Source organism: Herpailurus yagouaroundi, unplaced genomic scaffold (assembly GCF_014898765.1).
Source record: "Herpailurus yagouaroundi ecotype Mexico unplaced genomic scaffold, PumYag 186, whole genome shotgun sequence".
NCBI classification, from domain to species: Eukaryota; Metazoa; Chordata; class Mammalia; order Carnivora; family Felidae; genus Herpailurus; species Herpailurus yagouaroundi.
Window position 1 is genome coordinate 18,204,196 of NW_024412417.1, and position 21,563 is coordinate 18,225,758.

The 21,563-nt window shown below is 36.5% G+C and overlaps 1 protein-coding gene across 5 annotated transcripts in view; it reads right to left on the bottom strand.

The window, feature by feature from the left end:
• Positions 1 to 21,563, bottom strand: part of ANGPT1 (angiopoietin 1) — a 245,140-nt gene that overhangs the window by 179,771 nt on the left and 43,806 nt on the right. The window contains exon 1 of one of the 5 annotated variants that reach the window (XM_040494253.1): positions 2,434 to 2,452. The exons of the other annotated variants lie outside the window; for them this stretch is intronic. The gene's annotated coding sequence lies outside the window, so the exon portion shown is untranslated. Of the gene's footprint in view, positions 1 to 2,433; positions 2,453 to 21,563 lie in introns of those variants that run through there. 5 annotated transcript variants of the gene reach the window in all.

Consider the following 21,563-nt stretch of genomic DNA (forward strand, 5'->3'; position numbering starts at 1 on the left):
ACAAAACAAAACAAAACAAAACAAAACAAAACAAAACAAAACAAAACAATTTGGATATGATAAGTCCTGGTGACTATAGTCAGAACCAGCCTGCTTTAGTCAATAATACAGTTAAAACTAAAGAAAAAAGGTTGGTCCCTGGTTCCTAGAATTGTGAAGGGCACTTTTGTGTGTATTCTGGAGGAACGGGGGTTGGGAAGGCAGTCTGTCTAAGGTCCATGGTCAAACTTGGCTTTGAATTTTCTACAGCAGGAGGGTTTAAGATCCTGTAACAATTCCCACAACATCTCATTGTTTAAGTACCCTACCACACATCATGTCCAATCAAACTGTGATCTCATTTCAAGCATCAGAGCGCCAGCTCTGAGCCATTTGTGAAGCAGAAGCAGAACCTCCTCATCCGTGTTATACTGTACCAGGCACTTCTTCCTCCCTCCACCTGTAGACACCATCCTGAAGATGCTCTTGTCTGCTCAGGACGAATGGTCACCTAGCTGGCCTGTTCTTCAAATCAATGCCCAGTGTTCTGTTTCCTCATGCCCCGGTCTATAGCATTTCCCTGTTTGATTCTCCCTTGGCTGAGACAAGATTTTCCAGAATAATTGTAATCACCAATGAAGACCTCTCTGCTATTGTATTTTTGAAATTGTATGAATGTTGACTTATTTTAGACCGTCTGTTGGTATCGTGCCCAGGTGTGGCCTATGGTAAGGGCAAATCCTTATGTGGAGGAGTCAGCATCTTCTCCCAACAGGAGGATAAGGGGAAATGAGCTATTAGTCCAAATGTCACTTATGGGGAGGAGGCAGTTCCCAAGATAGGACACTAGTATTAGGAAGACAGAAATAAAGTGAGGCATTAAAGCTGCACTGCTGAAAGAGGTCTACCTAGCAAGTATATCCAAGTAAAGAGATCCTCACGTTGCAGATTAAAGAAGTCACATTTTAAAAGCCAACTTGTCCAGTAGGGGAGTTTTCAAGGACCATTGAGAACTATACTTTCCATGTTTTCTATTTTTTTTAATGTTTATTATTTATTTTTTAGAGAGAGGAAGAGCACTAGTAGGGGAGGGGCAGAGAGAGAGGGAGACACAGGATCTGAAGTGAGCTCTGCGCTGGCAGTGAGAGTCCAATGGGGGGCTCAAACTCACCGCGAGATCAGGACTTGAGCCGAAGTCAGAAGCTTAACTGAGTCACCCAGGTGCCCCTCCATTTGTTTCTTTCATGTGGCCTTTCTCCACTTATTACCAACCATGAAATACCTGGACTTGATGTTTAGGAACCAGGAATGCTTTCTTGCAGACTACAAATACTGATATGTGATATACAGGTTTCTTTCCCAGATGACATTAATCTGTTATGTGGTCATCTACTAATTATCTCAGTATACAAGAATTCAGTTAGTGTGTGTGCAAAGTCTTCTATGTGTTTAGCCCATGTGAAGGTACCTTGAGAAATTACAGAGGACATAGAAGGTCCAGGGCCTCTCATGTGGGAAATAGGATTAACTCTAATGACACTTTTTAATGCAACAGTAGGGTTTGCAAATTATGATATCCTATACTAAAAGACCAATCAAAATAAAAACAAACAAAATGGTGCCATTGTCACATGTGTCAGAGAAAACACAGGTTTTCCCAAGATTCCATCTTCAGCTCCTCTTCTTTGGTCACCTCACACCTCTTTTTAAATGACATCATAGTTTTCTTTCTAGTTCACATCTCTCATGGACTTTTTTATTGTGGTGATGCTCGAAGTTGTTTTGTTTTGCTTTTGCTAGTGCTGAGACTGAACAAGAACAATCACAGTCACCTGCCAGATACATTTTGAAGCAAGGGCACGCATTTTGACAGTGATTGACAATAGCCATATTGCCAGTAATACCTAACTCTTATAAGAATCACACTTGTCATTTTGACCTCTTAGCTCATTTTTTTAATCAAGCTGGAAAAATTCTGAACTTACACAGAGGCATTTTTAAAAATATTCATCATGTTATTAAGTGTCTGTCTCTAAACCCTCAGATAAAGCACAGGAATGTTGTCTTTCATGTACTTTGAAAATGTGAATTTCCAAATATGCCAGAAAAGATTCTGCTTTGAGAATTTTTCCACTTTAAAATATAAGCATCAGGTCATGTTGCATGGTCTTAGAGTTATTACAAACAAAACCAAAAGGCAAAAAAAAAAAAAAACAATTGTAATATTGAAGCTGTTTTAGAGAATGGATAACTGGGTTAGTTCAGGATAACGGGCTATTTATTACTCTAATTAATAGATGCTTATAAGTTACAACTTCAAGTTGTGAGATTCTATGGTAACTCTTACAGAGCCATGAGAGAAAACAGGGGAAGAATCATTTAAAGCACGAAGGAGCACAGTGAGCTACATACAAGGCACAACTGGTTACTGCCAAGAGTGAAACCAGGACTTACCAGCGAGGCTCTCTAATCAGCATCTCCTCCCTTAACAGTTCAGTTAACAAATCTGGACCAAAAAGCAACTGAAAACTTCATCTCTAATTACCAACCCCCCTTGAAGTTTAAGTTCCCAAAGACTTTGCTAAGAGAATGGGTGTCACTAATCAATAATGACACTAAGCGAGACACTCCCAAGGAGCTCTCTTTCTTAGAGATGTTTGTTAACCCAGCAGGAAGAGACTGCAATGAAATGCTTCTTACTTCAGGGTTAATTATTTGTCTTTTCTCCCCAAAGCCAATGGGAGCTTGAAGAAGTATGAAAGCCTATTGCTGAATTCCAAGAGCGCAAAAAGAATCAACTCTGCTGGATCCCTAGCAACTAGTTGGTTTTGGATTGTTTTTGTCTTGGTGAGGGAAAAATTGCTGGAGTATGGTCACAGAATAGTCATTGTTTTATAGAGTAAAGGGGTTCTCTATAGATTATATTATTTTTGAAATGCAGGCCTTCACAAATCTTTTGTTTTAGGACACTCTGACAGTATGGTGGGTGTTAAGATCTACATAAAAGTGAAAGCAATAAAGAGGTAACACAAAAAACCACACACCTGGGTCAATAACTGGGTTGCATTTCATTTCTGAAAAAAGTATTCATTTTGCATGCGGATTATTTTTCATTTAAAGTAACAGGCTAGGTAGTCACATACATACATATAAATCAACTTCTTGGGTTAGAATCTTGCTTCTGGAATGTACTGAAAGAATTTATGTCCCTTTCTTTTTTGTTTTAGAATTAAAATTTTTAACCTCATTTTATAGAAAAAAAGTCCTTGAAGGCATTTTAACTCTTAAGGTAATACTTAATGTTGGGGAATTTCACAAAAGTCATGAATATAACAATAAGGTAAAAGTAAGTTTACTATTTTTTCGATCGAAAATCAATTTTTTGACCAAAAATTTTTTGACCAAAAATGGTCATTATGCGGTCCTTATAATATTTCAAAGACTGCTATGCGGTTTTGTCTGTAACATCTTCAGGCTAATTGTTAAGCACTCACTGCGCACTCTGTAGTGTCTTGCCCCATTTTACTATCATATTTGACAGGTGTCAGGTTGACATGCCTCAGTTCCCACTAGACTTTGTGCTCCTTGAGGGCAGAGCTCATGCCTATTCACTCTTCCTTATCTGGAATTTAAATATTCTTCTTAGATTGCATCTGTCTTTGTGGCAAACTAAATAATGGCCTCTCCACGGGCGCCTGGGTGACTCAGTCGGTTAAGCGGCCGACTTCGGCTCAGGTCATGATATAGCGGTCCGTGAGTTCGAGCCCCGCGTCGGGCTCTGTGCTGACAGCTCAGAGCCTGGAGAGCCTGTTTCCGATTCTGTGTCTCCCTCTCTCTCTGACCCTCCCCTGTCATGCTCTGTCTCTGTCTCAAAAATAAATAAACGTTAAAAAAAATTTTAAAAAAAATGGCCTCTTCAAAGATGTCCACATCTTAAACCTCAGGACCTATGAGTCTATGACCTTACATGGTAAAATGGTGAAATGAATTTTGCAAATGTAATTAGATTAAGGATCTTGGGATGGAGTGGTTATCCTGGATTATCAGGGTGGGCCCAATGTAATCACAGGGGGCTTAAGAAGAGGGAGGCAGGAAGAACAGCATCAGTAGGAAAACATATAACTATAGAAGCAAGAGGATGGAGTGATAAGAGAAAGTAGTAAGAAAAACAAGGATTGCAGGTGGCCTTCGGGAGCTGAAAAACGCAAGAAAACGGATTCTCATCTCAGGGTCTCCACAAGGAACCAGACCAGCTAAAATCTTGACTAGGTTTGTAGTATTTTATTATAGCCACAATATGGAACTAATAGAGTCTGTTATTATTTGGTGCAATACAATAATCTATTCCTCTTTAGTTTTCCTCTGATGAACCTTGTGGTGTCACATCTTCTTAGAACAGGCAGAATGTGAGCAGTGAAAACTCTTGGGCTTTTAAAAGTCAAACTTCCTGGGTTCAAATCTTGGCTCTGTACTAATTAGCTGCCTGACTTCAGTATCCTTTAAACTCTCAAACCCCAGTCTCATTGGTAAAATGGGAATAATAGTAGTTCTTACATCAGATGGATGGTTTTCCTTTGAGAAATAGGTTGGGTGTGTGTGTGTGTGTGTGTGTGTGTGTGTGTGTGTGTGTGTGTAGCACATCATTAGTATATGGTAATTGGTCAGTGATTTTGTTTTTTAATAGAAAATGTAAGTATAGAAATATTGACTGTGTAAATAAAGCATCTTAGAAAAACATAGATTGTAGTTAGAAGTCACTTGTTGCTTTGTCTACAAAACATATGTGAGGAGGAATTTCCTGAGGGTTTAATTTTCTGACAGGCTTGGTAACTGAGGACAGATCCAGAAAACACTGTTAAGTTAGGCCAAGATGATTGCAACGTTACTCTGGCTGTGTCTGAGTAAATGTGGTTTCCTTCACCTAACATCTTCTCCGAGGTCTCTGGAGCCTTGCACGTGCCACACCTCTTCTGCCAGCAATGTCTTCCTCCATCCTACAACTGCTAACCTGCAATCTCTATGAAGTCTTTCTGACCCCTCAAGCTCCCAGTTATGAACTCTTAATTCTCCCTATAGGTTCTTCAGGGAAACTGCTGTTTATTTTTTATCTCAGAGTATCATGCTAGGTACCAAGGATATAATTCAAGAAATGCAAAGACTAGATTATCTGATAAATCAGTTTTTGAGGGTGATCTAGTGATTTGAGTTACTTTAAACATAATACACTGCCCCAATTACAATTACCTTATAAATCTGTCTTAAAATCAACTTTCTCAGCCCCTATATTTTTAATTAATTAATTAATTAGAGAGAGAGAGAGAGAGAGAGAGAGAGAAACATCAGGGGAGAGGAGCAGGGAGGGAAAGAGAGAGAGAGTGAAAAAGAGACAGTCCCAAGCTGGCTCCACACTGAGTGTGGAGCCAGAAAGGGGCTTGATCCCATGACCTGAGCTGAAATCAAGAGTCAAACACTTAACCTACTGATCCACCCAGATGCCCCCAATATTTTAATTTAATGAGGAATTATATTGGTACATATTTCAGTAAACTCTAGCAAATCAATCAAGCATAGATGTTGCTTTGAGAAAAAAATCATAGAACCTCTCAAGTAACACAATGAATTACAGTAAAAGCATAGCACTGAAAACTTTTCACTGTGTGATAGATGTAATGATGTTTAAGATTTTTTTTTAATTTATGGAAAGGTTACACAATTAAAACAATAACTATAAAATCCTTTAAAAACAAATCAATTTCACTTTACCCAGGGACATTATAAGGTATAAATAAATCTTATTCTAAATAAATTATTTTGGGAGAATTCTATAATGATGCTATAATGTAAGTCAGGTGCGACAACAGCATTTACTTGCCTGCTAAATTTTCTGAAATATAGCTTTCTAAGGAAAGCAAGGGGTGTCTGCACAAGTGTTTAACTCACCTGTCAGATTTTAAATAAAGTGTTTAATATGTATTAGACATTTCATAATGCTGTTAATGACATTTATTTCAAGGGAGACACATATTTATACAAAGATGAGAATTGCTATGTCTCACTATCTATGTGCTTTATGGAATCTCCTGCTTTAACTGTACTTTTTATGTATGCATTCGTTTCTGTAAGCATTCCTTACATTTTCCAATTTATAATTCTTGTCTTTACAAAGAAAGGTCTTATAAAAACAATAATGTATTTGTTAAAAAACCTTCAGCTTAATAAATATTAATATTTCACATGTGGAATAGTTCCATATTTTCTCCATTTTTTAAGATACTTTTTAAGCACTGAACTTTCTTAAATTTTTTTTTTCAACGTTTATTTATTTTTGGGACAGAGAGAGACAGAGCATGAGCAGGGAAGGGGCAGAGAGAGAGGAAGACACAGAATCGGAAACAGGCTCCAGGCTCTGAGCCATCAGCCCAGAGCCTGACGCGGGGCTCGAACTCACGGACCGCGAGATCGTGACCTGGCTGAAGTCGGACGCTTAACTGACTGCGCCACCCAGGCGCCCCTAAGCACTGAACTTTCTTAAATAGTGGTTTAGTATTGCCCAATTTATGAGGATGTAGGGGAAATTAACGTTTTTTTTTAATGATTTAAAATACAGAGTTGATAAAGGGGGAAAAGTAGTCAAAGCGAATTTCAGACCTTTTATTTAGTGCCGTGTGATTTTTTTTTATTACCATAAAGCCCAGTGGCCACCAAGTGGCAAATAAATGTTGGGGAAGGAACATTCTATTACAAGTGGGTTGGAAAATGGAGAATTCTTCTCTGAGTTCTTCCCCAAGAAACCAGATCTGCCTTGTGAAATAGTTCTGCGGCTTTCAAACTCCTATGCAGAGAACGGGCATATTCAGGCACAGTGTTTAACTAGGTTATTAATAAAGAGATATAGAGTAAAAGATTAAAAGTAAAAAGATTGCCTCAGTCCCCTGTCATGCGAGATGAAAAAGAAAACTGTACAAATAAGACAATGGGCAATATTTTTCTCACCTGGAAAACCAGTGGATTAAAAAAAAAAAACTATCTTTTAAGTCCTTTCAGCTATTAGAGTTTATGATTTTAAATGGATGAAACAGTATATTAAATTCCATCATAAGCCAGACTTCTAGGACCAACTCTACAAAAAACAAATCTTATCTTGTTAATGCTTTTTCTTATCTCAAATTTTAAGTTTCAATAGATACATTGGTACAAAAGGGACACACACACACACGCACACAAACACAATACCAAGTACTTCTGACTAAAGAGTTCGAAGTGTATGTTTCATCTAGATGTTAGAGCAATTCCAGGTCCAACAATCTTCAAAGGCAGGTTTTCAAAGATTCCCTTAAGCATTCACGAACTCATACATTCTTTATTAAGCTCCTACTATATAACAGATATGGTGAAAGGTGATAGGAACACGTAACTAATTATGACATAGTTATCATCCTTCTATATAATAAATTTGAAGTAAAAATACAATATTAAGTGAGTACAAATGGAAAAAGAGGCAACCTCATTGAGGAAAGGATGCATCTTGGAGAAGGGATCATAGAAGCATTAAAGTTATTGTCCAAATAATAAGATTTCATGTATGAGTAGGGAGAAATGAGATAGCATTACGCAGGGAGGTAACAGACTTAGCAAAGACCTGGATGTGTGATGTGCTTGGAAGATTTTGAGAACAGTGAGAGGTGTGGCATGTCTAACAGGCCAGGTGGGAATGTGAGCAGCACAAGCCATGAGATAGAAAAAAACAGGCTGCAAAAAAAAAAAAAAAAAAAAAAAATTAAAAAAAAGAAAGAAAAAAACAGTCTGCACTAAATACATGCTAGAGAGTTTGGACTTCACTATATGAACAGTTTGAAATCATGGAAGGTTTGTAAGCGGAGGATTTGAAATAACTCCTCTTGGAGTTGGGAAGAGAGAATGAAGGAGATGAAGATATAGAATGATTGGGGCCAATGAGATCATTTATTGGCCAACTCAGAAAGTCCAAGAGAAAGATCTTAAGAACATGAATTTAGTAGAGGAGACAAAAGAGTAAAGAGACTTCCTCCCCCACATCCCAAAAGTCAACTCAGCTAATACAAACTTCTAAAGAGATACAAAACCTCAAATATCAATCTAAGGTTGCAGGCTGGCCTAGCATTGGCCCTGAGTAGATGGCAGTGATTTGTAATTAGTGTACTAAAGTTCAAAACTAAACTCTTATGGCTTCTGTTTTTGTTAGACTGATAATGTTTAGTTGTAAATATGTGCCCCGTTAGTTTAGAAGATAAACTATTTGCAAACGTTTTGTTCCCCCAAAGTGGTAAACATTTCCCCTGAATCATATTTGAACTCTTAGTTGTTTAGCAAATCCATTTAGTTGTGGCGAATGCCAAGTTAAACCACAATGAAACTCATTCAAGAATCACTTTTACTTACCGAAGTGTGTATGAAAGAGATGTATTTGTTCCCCCTTTATTTACTCTCTATCCACAATGTGGAATGGCAGATGGATATTAAAATAATGTTATAGTGGCTGGGGTTGGAAAGGGGAAATGACTGCAAATGGGCAAAAGGGATCTTTTGGGAGTGACAGAAAGGTTCTGAAATTAGATTGCAGTGCTGTATGCGCAACTCTACAAATTTACTAAAAGTCATTGACCTGTACACTTAAAATGGGTGAATTTTATGGCATGCAGATTATATTTCATTAAATCTGTTAAGGATATTATTGAAGTACATTTATTATGGATTTTAAATCTGCTAACTGTGATGGTAAAACCTATAGTCATTTATTTAGTAACAATTCATAGAGAAATTACTAGGAACAGGTAGGTTCCTAGACAAATGTTTCTCAAAATTTAATGTTTAAGAACTATCAGTGAATAGTAAATACAGATTCTAATTTGGTAGATCTGGGTCTGGGTCCATAATTCTACTAATTTAACAAACCTCAGGTGATGCCATAAGCTGGCAGAAAAATACATCCTGGTGTCACAGCTCTAGGACCTGGGAATATAGCAGGGAAAAGGAAGGCAATTCCTTGTTTCCATGGAGCTGGCTTCCCAGGCCAACAGCAAACAAGACAACAAATAAAAGCTCAAGATAGTTTCTCATTCATATTACACATAACATTGAAAACAACCTTATGATTCAACATCCCTTCAAAATATTTGTAATTGCTATCTCACAGGTGTCAGGCATTGTGACAGGCAGAGGAGACACAGTTGTGAATAAACCACAGTTTTTGATCTCGTGGAATTTACAATCTAGTGCTAGATTCATTTCACCCTCAAAACAACCCTTAGAGGCGTGTAATAGGATTCTCTTGATTTGACAGAAGCAGAGGCCACACAGCTCATATCAGTGCTTGGTCTCAAAACCAAGACTTCATCTCAATGCCATGTTAAACTATATTCTCCTTAATTTCATTGTTATATTTAAGAAATGAGAAATTTAGATTGCATTTACTATCACAGAATACTATGTTTGTTTGGGCTTTGGTGCCCTTGGTAAGTTGGGTTCTTTGAACCGTCTGTTAACATGGCTCTCTCCTCTTTCTGGGTCTCATGTTATGAAAGCACTCTTGCACTTATATGGAAGATGGTTGCTTAGGGCCACATTTCTTTCTCTTCTTCACGACCAGTTTCAGCAACCTTCTGAAAATCTATTTTTATTCTCCTCTCCTGGCAATTTGAAGTTCATCTTCATTTATTATTTGCAGATGTACTTCTCATGCTACTTATTTCCTTTTTTCATCTCACTAATGATGTAATTAAACAAATTAGAATCCAAAAATGACCCACTGAGGACAACTACTCAGATGCAGTGCTCATTTAATGTTAATCATCCAGTTCTCCAATGGAAGGTCTCAGCTTAATGTGATCATACTGGGGTGCAAGAAAAATCCATTGCCATTTACACAAGGATGTAAATTCCTACATACATATGGGGGAAATATTTGAAACTCAACAACTTATTTGCATGAATATGAACAACGATGAAAATATAAAATGGGAAATTATATGCTAGTATATGTTTGAACATTTAATAATAGCCAACATTTAGTGAACATAAGTCTATAATTTATATTACTTGTATCTCTAATTTAAAAAGTCATCTTCCAGTATAGCTCCATTTTCCACCCTAATCATCACCAGCACCACTATTTTGAAGGCCTGAAACTGAGAGCCAGTGAGGCAAGAGGATATCTCTGTAAATGTCTCTCCAAAGCTCATGTATTTTTCTAATATTATACCCTCCCATTTTATATCACTTTAATTAATACTTTTAATTTTTGGTTGTCATCTTAACTGGCCTATTAATAAACTAATCATGTTACCCTTCTAATTTGGGATATGAAACTTCTCAGTACTCTTCCAAAAATACTCAATTTGGAGAATGTGAACAAGAGGATGTCTCCCCAAGGAACAGTTGACTCTACAAGAACCAGTAATTTGATCTGGCCTATTACAGAGAGATGTTAGTACTTACCTTGAAAAAAAGTTTTGTGAAACAAATCCCAGGTTTTAGTAAGCTGAAGGGGAATTAAAAAAAAAAAGAATAATAAAAAAAAAGACTCAAGTATGTAAATGTTCTGTAGTATTTGAATAACTATGGTTTCAAGACAATTATTTTAAATACACAAATCTGGTTTTAATGGCCATGCTTAGAAGATGGGCAGAGTGCTAAATGTGTAAGTAATTATGAACTTGGCACAGTAGCTCTGTTTATTTTAAGCTCTCTTTTGCTGCTTTGGTTGAGGATGTTTACTTAACCAGACTCTATTAAACATGCTAAAAACATTATTGCAGAGTTTGTCTTTGTGAGCACTTTTAATTGACAAGCTACAGAAGCAATAAATCATCAGGCATAGTAGATGATGGCATGGGGCTAGAGCAGAAACAAAGAAGACAGGCAGGTATCTTTTTATCTTGAACCAAAAATAAATAAATAAAAAAGAAAACTCAGTTGAAATAAGTGTTTCTGAAAAGCAAAGGACTGATAGTACTGGAGACTAATGTCTTCTATTTACCAGACACCAGGCCCTGTGTAGGACACTGCTGGAGGCAGAAGCTCTCCAGCATGCTTCCACCCACTGGAAGTAGATGATTAAGCCCTCTCTGCTGTCAGGAAAATCCCATGCTGGTAACTACTGTGTGAGATTCAGCCTCTAACTCCCTACTCAACTCAGTTACTTTAAGAGTGTGAAAAGTTCCTAACACCTTAACCATCCACAACGCTAAAGGCTAGGAAAGACGGAAACTCTTGGGTGTGTTTCACAGTGCCGGGATAAGGAGCTGAGAAATCATAGAAACTTTGGTCAATAATGACCCACGTGGAAACCTAGTTTTTTAGCTTTACTACAATTTATTTTCCTTCCCCTCTTCTCTCTCTCCTCCTTTCTCCTTTTCCTCTTTGTTACCATCTTCATCTTCTTTGTTGTCTCTATCTTTACTCGTCTATCTGGTGGGGGGCGGGGGGAGGGCTTAATTTAACTTAAATAATTTCAGTGGTATTTCCTGATAAAGATTGTTTAGCTGTATAAAAACGTATTTAAAATACTTACTGAAAATAATTTGATCATTTTTATGTGCAATGTTACTATGTCAGGTTCTCACAAATTAAGTTCACAGTAGAGAGGCGGTGGTTTTATTCTAAACATGGGAACTAAAGAATTTTTGCCATATACTGCAATTATTTACCAAAATATTTTTTTAAAGTCAGTGAATAGGCAAGCAGGAAAAAAAATGTTTATCTTGACTATTTACATAATTCTCAACCTCATAGAGATTTTAGGCCATGACTACCACAGAAATTATCTAAGGTGTTCTTTTGAAGTTTGTTGACAAAAACCACTCCAGACATAAATCTATTTTATGTGGTGTGTGGTCTTGGAGGGAAAAAAATATGTCTTATTGAGCTGAAAAAATGGGCATCCTAAAATAGCCCTACCAAGTTTATAGCAGGAATATATTGATAAATAAAATAATTAACATGGGAGAATGGTTATAGGCTACATCTTTTTTAAAAGGCAGCATATGGTATTAATTAATGAACAAAATGAACATTTTTTAAATTTCTTTTTATTGAAGTATAGTTGACACAAATATTACGTTAGTTTCAGATGTATAGCATAATGATTTGATAAATCTACACATTATGCTATGCTTACCAGAAATATGGCTACCATCTGTCACTATACAAAAAGTGCACATTTTTATTTTTTTTTTAATTTTTTTTTCAACATTTATTTATTTTTTGGGACAGAGAGAGACAGAGCATGAACAGGCGAGGGGCAGAGAGAGAGGGAGACACAGAATCGGAAACAGGCTCCAGGCTCTGAGCCATCAGCCCAGAGCCCGACGCGGGGCTCGAACTCAAGGACCACGAGATCGTGACCTGGCTGAAGTCGGACGCTCAACCGACTGCCCCACCCAGGCGCCCCAAAGTGCACATTTTTAAATGAAGTTTAAAATGAAATGAATTTGGGGCGCCTGGGTGGCTCAGTTGGTTGAGCCTCCGACTTCGGCTCAGGTCATGATCTCACAGTCCATGAGTTTGAGCCCCGCGTCGGGCTCTGTGCTGACGGCTCGGAGCCTGGAGCCTGTTTCAGATTCTGTCTCCCTCTCTCTCTGACCCTCCCCCGTTCATGCTCTGTCTCTCTCTGTCTCAAAAATAAACGTTAAAAAAAATTTTTTTTAAATAAAATGAAATGAATTTTGGGAGGACCCAAATGCAATATATTATTATATAAAAATTTTCACACATATAGGGTCTCTCATGTACCACGAATACTGTTTATAATAGAGTTTAACATTTAAATATAAATTTTTATGTCAGTAACCACAGCACCACTTATTTATGAGAAATAAAGGAATGTCTAGATGCATATTAATCACTTGGTCTTATAGGATGCCATTTAGGAGACTGCTAGGCTCTTCAAATACCAGAATTAACGCCATTAATTTAGAAACAATTAAATATAGATTTCATTATGAGCAATGGAACTAAGAACTAGGGCTTCAGAGTCATACAAACCTTGGGGGAAGCTACTTAACCTCTTCTAACCCTAGGCCTTCATCTGTAAAAAGGTGATAATAATTTCATTGTACAAAATTTTCAAGACTACAGTTAATAATACTACATTGTGCATCTGAAAGTCGCTAACAGAGTTCGTCTTAAAAGTCCTCACCACACACACACAAGATTGTAACTATGTGCAGTGACAGATGTATTAACTGACCTTATTGTAGTAATCATTTCACAATATATACACATATCAAATCATTATGTTTAAACCTTAAACTTATATAATGTTATATGTCAATTATATCCCAATAAAGCTGGAAAAAATATCAATACTTAAATGAGATAATTTATGTCATGGCCTATGTCCAGCACCTAAATGTACTCAACAAAAACTAATTTCTTTACCTCAGGAAGTAGGAGTACTCTTCCCAAAGATAATAATCATGTTCCATCTATGTTTATAGCTGTCAAAATGCTTAACAGAGCATCTTACACAAGTAGATATTCAACAAAATCTGTAGGAAGAAGTAAGAAGAGAAGAAAGGTCTAATCCCAAACCAACTCCTGATTTAGGACGAGAGACAAAACTTACATAAGTAAATATTTATGTTCGAAATTTACATACAAAAATAAATACCACCCTAAAGGCACATACCACTACTAAATTACTGGAGTCAGAAAAGGAGTTTGTCTTGCTGCTCAAAAGGCATTTGAATAAAAGGATTCTTTGGCTCTTCATAGTGTTCATAAAAAAAAAAAAAAAAAAAGGAATGAATACAGGAAATCAGGCTCACTAGGAGGCCCTTAAAATAACCTGGGTGTACAGGGCATGGACCAGACTGACGCTGTGGGAATGCAGAACACAGGAATTAAAAAAAATGAGTAGGAATCAGCAGAATTTAGACCATCCTGGAGATGGTAAGTAAATGGGAATGGGCAGGGAATGCCCAGGGTTTCTGCCTAGAAATGATACAAAGGGAAAGCAGAATAGATAGGCTAAGGGGAGATCATGAATTCCTTTCTTTTTATTTTTTTAAGCATGTTTAGATTTAGGTGATGGCAGGACATCTAAGTAAAGATGTTCCATAAACAGAAAGAAATCTTGACTGAGAAGAATATAAAAGGTCAGGGCAAAAGAGGAAGATCTGGAAATTGTCTGCATAGAGGTGGGTGGTAAATAAAATTGAGTGCTCAAGCATCCTGACTTGCTTAGAGGACATGAGCTGCAAAACACAGGAGATTGTAAAAAACCTTTCTTAATTTAATTACATTAATTTTTCCAAGTATTTCTGGATTCTCCCTGGGGGTTAATATATTACCAAATTTTACATACTTACCACTGAGAGCTAAAAGACACTTGAGAGATTTCTGATTCAATTCCTTCATTTTACAGAAAGGCAGAAGCCCAGAGGTGTGAGGAGACATGCTCAAGGTAAGTGAGCAAATAAGTTTCCATTTGTTCATTCATTCAGTAAGTACAAGTATGAGATATAGAGGACTGCAAATATGGGATGATTTAAAATTTTATCTTGATGTGTTCCTATTTACAAATTGTCAATCCTTTATGATTGTAATATAGTCATACTTGTGCTAAGTTAAAGTATGTAAGTGTAAAGTATACTTTAAATGACTGACCCAAAGGCATATAAACTACCATAACTGGGAAACCAAAGGTTTTCTCCAAACATTAATATGTCTTTCAAAAAACAATAGGCTAATGGTACTGAAACATAATCACATTTAGAAACACTTTCCCATTCTAGTTGGAGTAAGTCAGAAAAACCCATAGGTAATGTAAGATGCTTTCTAAACTTCTATTTGAGGACATATGAGATCCCCATTTTTTAAATGGGAATCCATTTAATTAACTAATTCCCAGCCATATTATATGCTTAATTTGAAATGTATAAAGTAGCACTTAAAACTAGAGGAAAAAAAAGTAAACATTCCAAGTCACTTTTTATATAATGTATAAAAAACCAAAGGGGAAAAAATGAATAAATATAGCAGAAACCCAGCATGGCTATAATCTAAGCTTTCAGTTGCTTAATCAGAAAATCACTCAATTAATTTCTTGGTAGTTACCCTAACTTCATACCCCTTTCTCAACTGACAATAGCCAGAATGAAAAAACAAACAAACAAACAAAAAAGGTGGCAGTGGGGGCAAAGAATTCATTAAACTCTAAGTTTACATTTGATTGTTTTTCGGTAATAGACAATGAAGTGGTTATAAAGCCTATGACTGAATATGACCAATGAGAGAAAACTGATTAGCTCTGTAGCAAGTGTAGTCTATCTTTATCTCTTTGGAAAATTCTTTCACAGAATGTTTCCTTGCAACTTACACATACATATTGGTTCATATTCTAGCCCTAAAGATCTTTCAAAGCAATTGAAATAGTTCCTGTGCCCTAGTAATCTTTTTAATATTTGAAGAAAGTTACCAAATTCCCTAAGTTTCTTTGTACCCTGGTCATTCCTCTAATGAATTATCCTAAGCATCTTGCTCTATTGTTTTTTCTCCACAGAATCTGCTCCTGTTCACTTTGGAGTTTCTTTAACATGGCACAGCATCATAGAGTAGACAGGAAGCCATTTCAGGAGATCTTTATTTAAATCTCTGCTTGTTCACAAGCAGTCTGTTGGGCCTTATACAATTTATTTAGCCTCTTGAGCCTCAGTTTTCTTATCTGTCAGATTTGAAATAAGAATAATAATCTCAGAGTCCTGTTGTGATGACAAGATGAGATCATACATGGTCCAATGTCTGGCCTACCTCTCATCAAAACCACACCTCTAATAGGTGTCAGATCTTTTTAGGTAAAAAGAGGAGTCCCATCACCTTTTAGACTTATATATCATATATTAGCTGGAAACCCAGGAGAATTGAAAGTGTACTTAAATACTTGCATGTTGCACATGTGTGAAACCCCTTCAAATATCAAAAAAGTACAAGCTCCTTCTTTTCTGAAAAGATTTCCTTCTGTAAGACAATGGTAGTAGCTCTTAGATAAATTTGATATTTCTTATATAATAACCCTCATTCCATATCTTCTAGCTTCCTTGTTCTCGTATCCCAAATATAGTCATTTCAGCTTACTGCTCTGAACGATGGCAATGATTGCATTTCAACACACACACACACACACACACACACACACACACACACACACACACAGTTTGATATAGAAGTACTGCTGAAACTATGCCTAAATTTCACTGTGTCCCATGAGCCCCAGTAATTGAGCCTGTTAAGCATCTGCGTGTAAGAAGGTGCCACATTTTTTTTTCATAGGGCAAATAAGAAAACATTCTTTCAGCTACACTCATATTTCTGGTAACATCTGCACAATGTCTTCATGTCAGAGACCAGAATTAAATATTCTTTCCCTAATGCAGAGTGCACAGCCCAGTCTTTATTTCAAACTCCTCAAGTCTCATTCTCTATTAAGCATATTCCAATCATCTACCAACATAATAGATCATTTCTTTTTTGTACTCACATTTTCTATTTCATTGACTTCTATGAGAGCATCTATACAACTTAAAAACTCTAATTTGTTTATCTAGCTCTTTAGACCATGAGCTTTCTGAGGGCAGAGAAAATGTCCTAGTCATCCCAAAGGCCTAGAACAGTATCTAGCTCAACATATTTTCCCCTCTCCAGTGAATCTCTTTGGTTCTTATGGCAAAATTATGTGATGGAAAAACTGGTACTAGAATTTAGGAGGCTTGGGTTTCAGTCCTTGCTCTGTTTCTTAATTAGCTATTAATCAATGTCTTTAAGAAAGGTAATTAACTTCTAGAGGATCTAAAATAAGACAGCTGGGCTAAGTCATCCTTAACATTTTCCTTGCATTGAAAATTCTGACTCTCAGAACTCAAGTATTGATGATGTAATTTATAATGTGTGAGAATAATAAACAATCTTTAAGAGTACATAAGTACACCATTCTAACCAAGATAAAATGAGATTAGGTCACAAGTATATCACTGAACATGAAGTTACCATATAGAAGAACACAAAATGAACTCTGGTTAAAGTCTTCTCTCAAATTTTAAGTACAGATTCGGACTATTTGGGTATAATTTAGTATGCTTGATGGCAATGGCATTCATTAGGAGTCCCCAAGAGTGAGTGTCCTTATAGATTCATTTAAATTGCTCTCAGTATATCCCCTGTGAAGAGAGAATCTGGCTCTGCGTGTCCATGGGTTATGTGTGGGTGCACCATGTCTGAATCACTGGCACCAGTGTCTACTGCCAAACAGAAATCTCTAGACCTCAAACTATTAAGTGTTGAGCAAGATATTTAGCAACACTGGGAATTCTGAAAGTACATATTATTTTGGCTTAGGATACCTAGGGGAAAGAACAGGTTTTTTATTATTAAACTGAACCTTGAACATCATTATCTTTCACATGGAAACTAGACACAGTTAATGAGGAAAAAGCAAATCACTCACTTTCCAAGGATACATTTTCAGATTGAGATAATACGCCAACCTTCTGTTTCTGTCAGTTGGCTCAAGTGTTTGTAGAACAATATTACTGAGCGCTCCAATTGGGTCAACATTCTAGCATTAGGTCTTACTCCTTATTCTCAGTGATAAATGAAACAGCTCTGTAAATATATAAGAATGTTTTGCAGAGAGAGGTAAATTTTTATGCGTTTGTCATCAATAATATCTAAAAGAATCTTTAAAATTTGGTTAAGTCAAGCTGATATGGAATAGAAAAAGACGTACAAAGACATACAAACTGACAGGGTTTCCTTAATATTTATGAGTTTAACAGTAATACTCCTCAGTCTCAGATTCCAGCATTATTCTTGTTACTTTACAACATTTATGAGAGTGAAAAATCATTTAGCCTGACCATGCACATTAGAACAGTGATTTGTAGAGCAGATGATGGCTATTAATTTATCATGGAAGATAAATTATGCTTCTACTCTCTTTCTGAGGAGCAGAGCACTCCAGAGACTAAATAACAAACCAAAACCCTGGTGAGTGAACCATAAAGGGGAAATCCAGCATGTCAAAGGGAGATTTACATCAAATTAACATATCTTGAGATGTTATTCTTCTTCCCTGCAGGGGTATTTCTGTCTAGACACCTAGGACTGGTCATTAGAATCAATGTACTTTCCCCTGAACAGACCTGACAGTACATACTAATTTGCAACCTCTAACTTTGCTTTTTCTACAGCAGTGCTCTCCCTGTATATGCTCTCCATAATGAGTTGCATCATATCCCCTGTCATATCAGAATCTTGTTTCTCAAAGGCAGAAAGCTTCAGGAAGCAATTTACTGTCTTCTTCATTGGATTATCCATTTTGATGAATTCTGGTTTCATCAGAATCTCACTACTCAGTGGATATTTTTCATTTAAATTTTGTTTCCAAAATCAGGAGTATTTGGACACAATGGGAAGGAGAAAAAAATGAAAATGAAGAAAAAAAATGTACATTCTTATCCTTATTTTTATCCTTTGGAGATGTCCCTGGGCCCTTAGAATTCCTTCAAACCATGTAATTCTTTACCTTATATAAGTTATGTATTATAATATCTTACTTCTTTCACAATAGATTATGAAGGATAATTGAATATGACTCTCTTTAATAGGCAAATGTCATTAAAATAAAAATCAGTGTAATAAGAATTCACTTGGAAATTTGAAGTTATAAAAAACTAAGAATCCAAATGTCTTTATAAAAATTAAATTGGGGGCGCCTGGGTGGCGCAGTCGGTTAAGCGTCCGACTTCAGCCAGGTCACGATCACGCACTCCGTGAGTTCGAGCCCCGCGTCGGGCTCTGGGCTGATGGCTCAGAGCCTGGAGCCTGTTTCCGATTCTGTGTCTCCCTCTCTCTCTGCCCCTCCCCCATTCATGCTCTGTCTCTCTCTGTCTCAAAAATAAATAAACGTTGAAAAAAAAATTTAAAAAAAAATAAAATAAAATAAAATAAATAAAAATTAAATTGAATATTTTAGTTATAAAAATATGTGATACTATAAATCTTTACTACAAACAATACAATATTTTAATTTGTAATTTGATCCTGACTGTAACTACTTTGAGGAAGCAGGTTGAAATAGTGATACAAATATGTGATCAGCTAAAATTTTGGCTGACTTTGGCAAAGTACCTGGGTTTCTTAAATATATACTATGGACCTCCTATAGTTGATTCTTTCTCAAATTCTACTTATGTTCATACGATAGGCAATCTATATGCAGATCCATGTCTGAGGACAAGCATCAATCAGAAATCAATACACTTTCAGTTAACTTTTATTGAGCATGTAGTCAAAATCCTACCAGGTCTTAGCAAGAGTAATCAGATATAATTTCTGTTTTCAAGTTCAGAATCTTTCAAAAAACAGATATGTAATCACACAGCGGTATGCATGTTCTAAGGCAGCACTGTCCAATAAAAATCAACTGCAAACCATAAATGAGAATCCATATATATAATATTAAAGTTTCTACAGGACCACATTTCAAAGTAAAAATTAAACAAGTGATATTAATTTTAAGAATATGTTTTACTTAGCCTAATATATCTAAAATATTACCATTTCACAAGTATATACATGTTTTGATGGTATGTTTTGTATATTTTTGTACTAAGCGTTGGAGTGACATGTGGATTTTACACTTGCAACACATCTCAATTTGTACTAGCCACACTTCAACTGCACATATAGCTAGTAGCTATCATATTGGACAATACAGGAAAGAGCATACAAATTCTGAGGGAACATGGAGGAAAAAAAAAATTCTTCCTGGGCTATCAGGAAAATTGAACAATAGAGCTGACGTTTACATTTGGCCTGTAAAGATAAATAGGATTTTATTAGGCAAAGTGAGAATCTGAGTGTAGTCAGATTGTGAAGCTCTATATAAAGTTTGGATTTTGTCTTTAAGGTATGGTACACTCCAAGGCAAGGAGTAACAATCAGAGTTTCATTTTCAAAGCATAAATATTGACAGAATGGAAGATGCATTGGAAAATGGGAAGAGTAGAACCAAATGGCCTCAAGTTGTGATTGTTGCAAAGAACATGAGACATGGATTTAAATATGATCTATATACTTAAGTGTCCCAAATTTAACTTCTTCAACCCAGTGTCCCTCTTAAACTCCAGACCGGATAATTTCATGCTTGACCTCTCCATTCAGATACATAATAGTCAAGTCTCACGTAAAATAACAAAAACCCAGCTCCTACTCTTCCACGAAGATGTGCTCTACACACAGTCTTCCCCATTTCATTTGATGCCCCTCTTTCCTCCTGATCATCAGCCTGTTAGATTGAAAGCTTTAAAGTCATCTCTCATTCCTCTTTTTCTTGTTCTCTCTCATATCAATCTCTCAGGAAATCCTGTTGATTACCATCAAAACATATCTACAATCTAACACTTCTCTCTAATTCTACTGCTACCACCCTCTTCTGAACCATCATTCCTCACTGAATTGTTTTAATAGCTCCTACCTGGTCTCCTTGCTATTACCCTTGTCCCTGAGAGTATATTTTCAGCACAAAAAAACAGACTGGCGTTTCTGAAATTTAAATCCACTTTTCTCTTGAAATTCTTCAAGGGCTCCACATATTACTCAAAGGCAAAGTACCTATATAACAGATTAGATTGTTCCCAATTCTCACTAGCTCTCTATAATAGAATTATGCATTCATGCTCTTTGCCATGTGAATTTTAAGCATCTTTCACAAGAGTAGACAGAATTTACATCCCTGTCCCACTGACTTTGGGCTTGAACAAATGACTTTCTCCGGCCAATGAAGTATGTAAAGGAGATCATGTTTCAGTTCTAAGCCAAAGCTTTGAGAGACATCTTATATTTTCACTCACTCCTCTTGCTGTATGCTATTCACTATGAGAAAAGAGTAGCCCAGATAGCTACGACCCAGAATGGGGATATACAGGGGACAGTTTTGATCCCAGCTTGCAACCTGAACCCAAGCCCAAACAATCCAAGCCAAGCTTAGCAGAGTCAAAACTGACCTGCTGACCCAAGTGAGAAATAAATGCTGTTGAAGATAATGAGCTTTGCCATTGTTTGTTATGCATCATTATTATGTTGATAGCTGTCTAACAGACTTTGCGATGGCCTATAACACCCTTCATGATCTGCACACCTCCTTTCCTCCCTTCAACTCTCTTCCCTCTTTCTGGGAACTTTCTGGGGTTATACAAATGTTCCATACAGGGTTATATGTTTTATGATTGCTTATTTTTTTTAATTTATTTGTTTATTTGGAAAGAGAGAGAGAGAGAGAGAGAGAGACAGCACAAGCAGGGGATGGGCAGAGAGAAGGAGAAACAGAATCTTAAGCAGGCTCTGCCCCATCAGTGCAGACCCCAGTGTGGGGCTCAAACTCATGAACTGTGAGATCATGATCTAAGCTGAGATCAAGTTGAATGTTCAACCAACAGAGCCACCCAGGTGCCCTTGTTTTATGAGTGTTTATAGAGATAAAATTAATTAATTTTTACATTTAAGATATGTATATATCACTGTATATAAACTTACTACAAAAAGGAAAT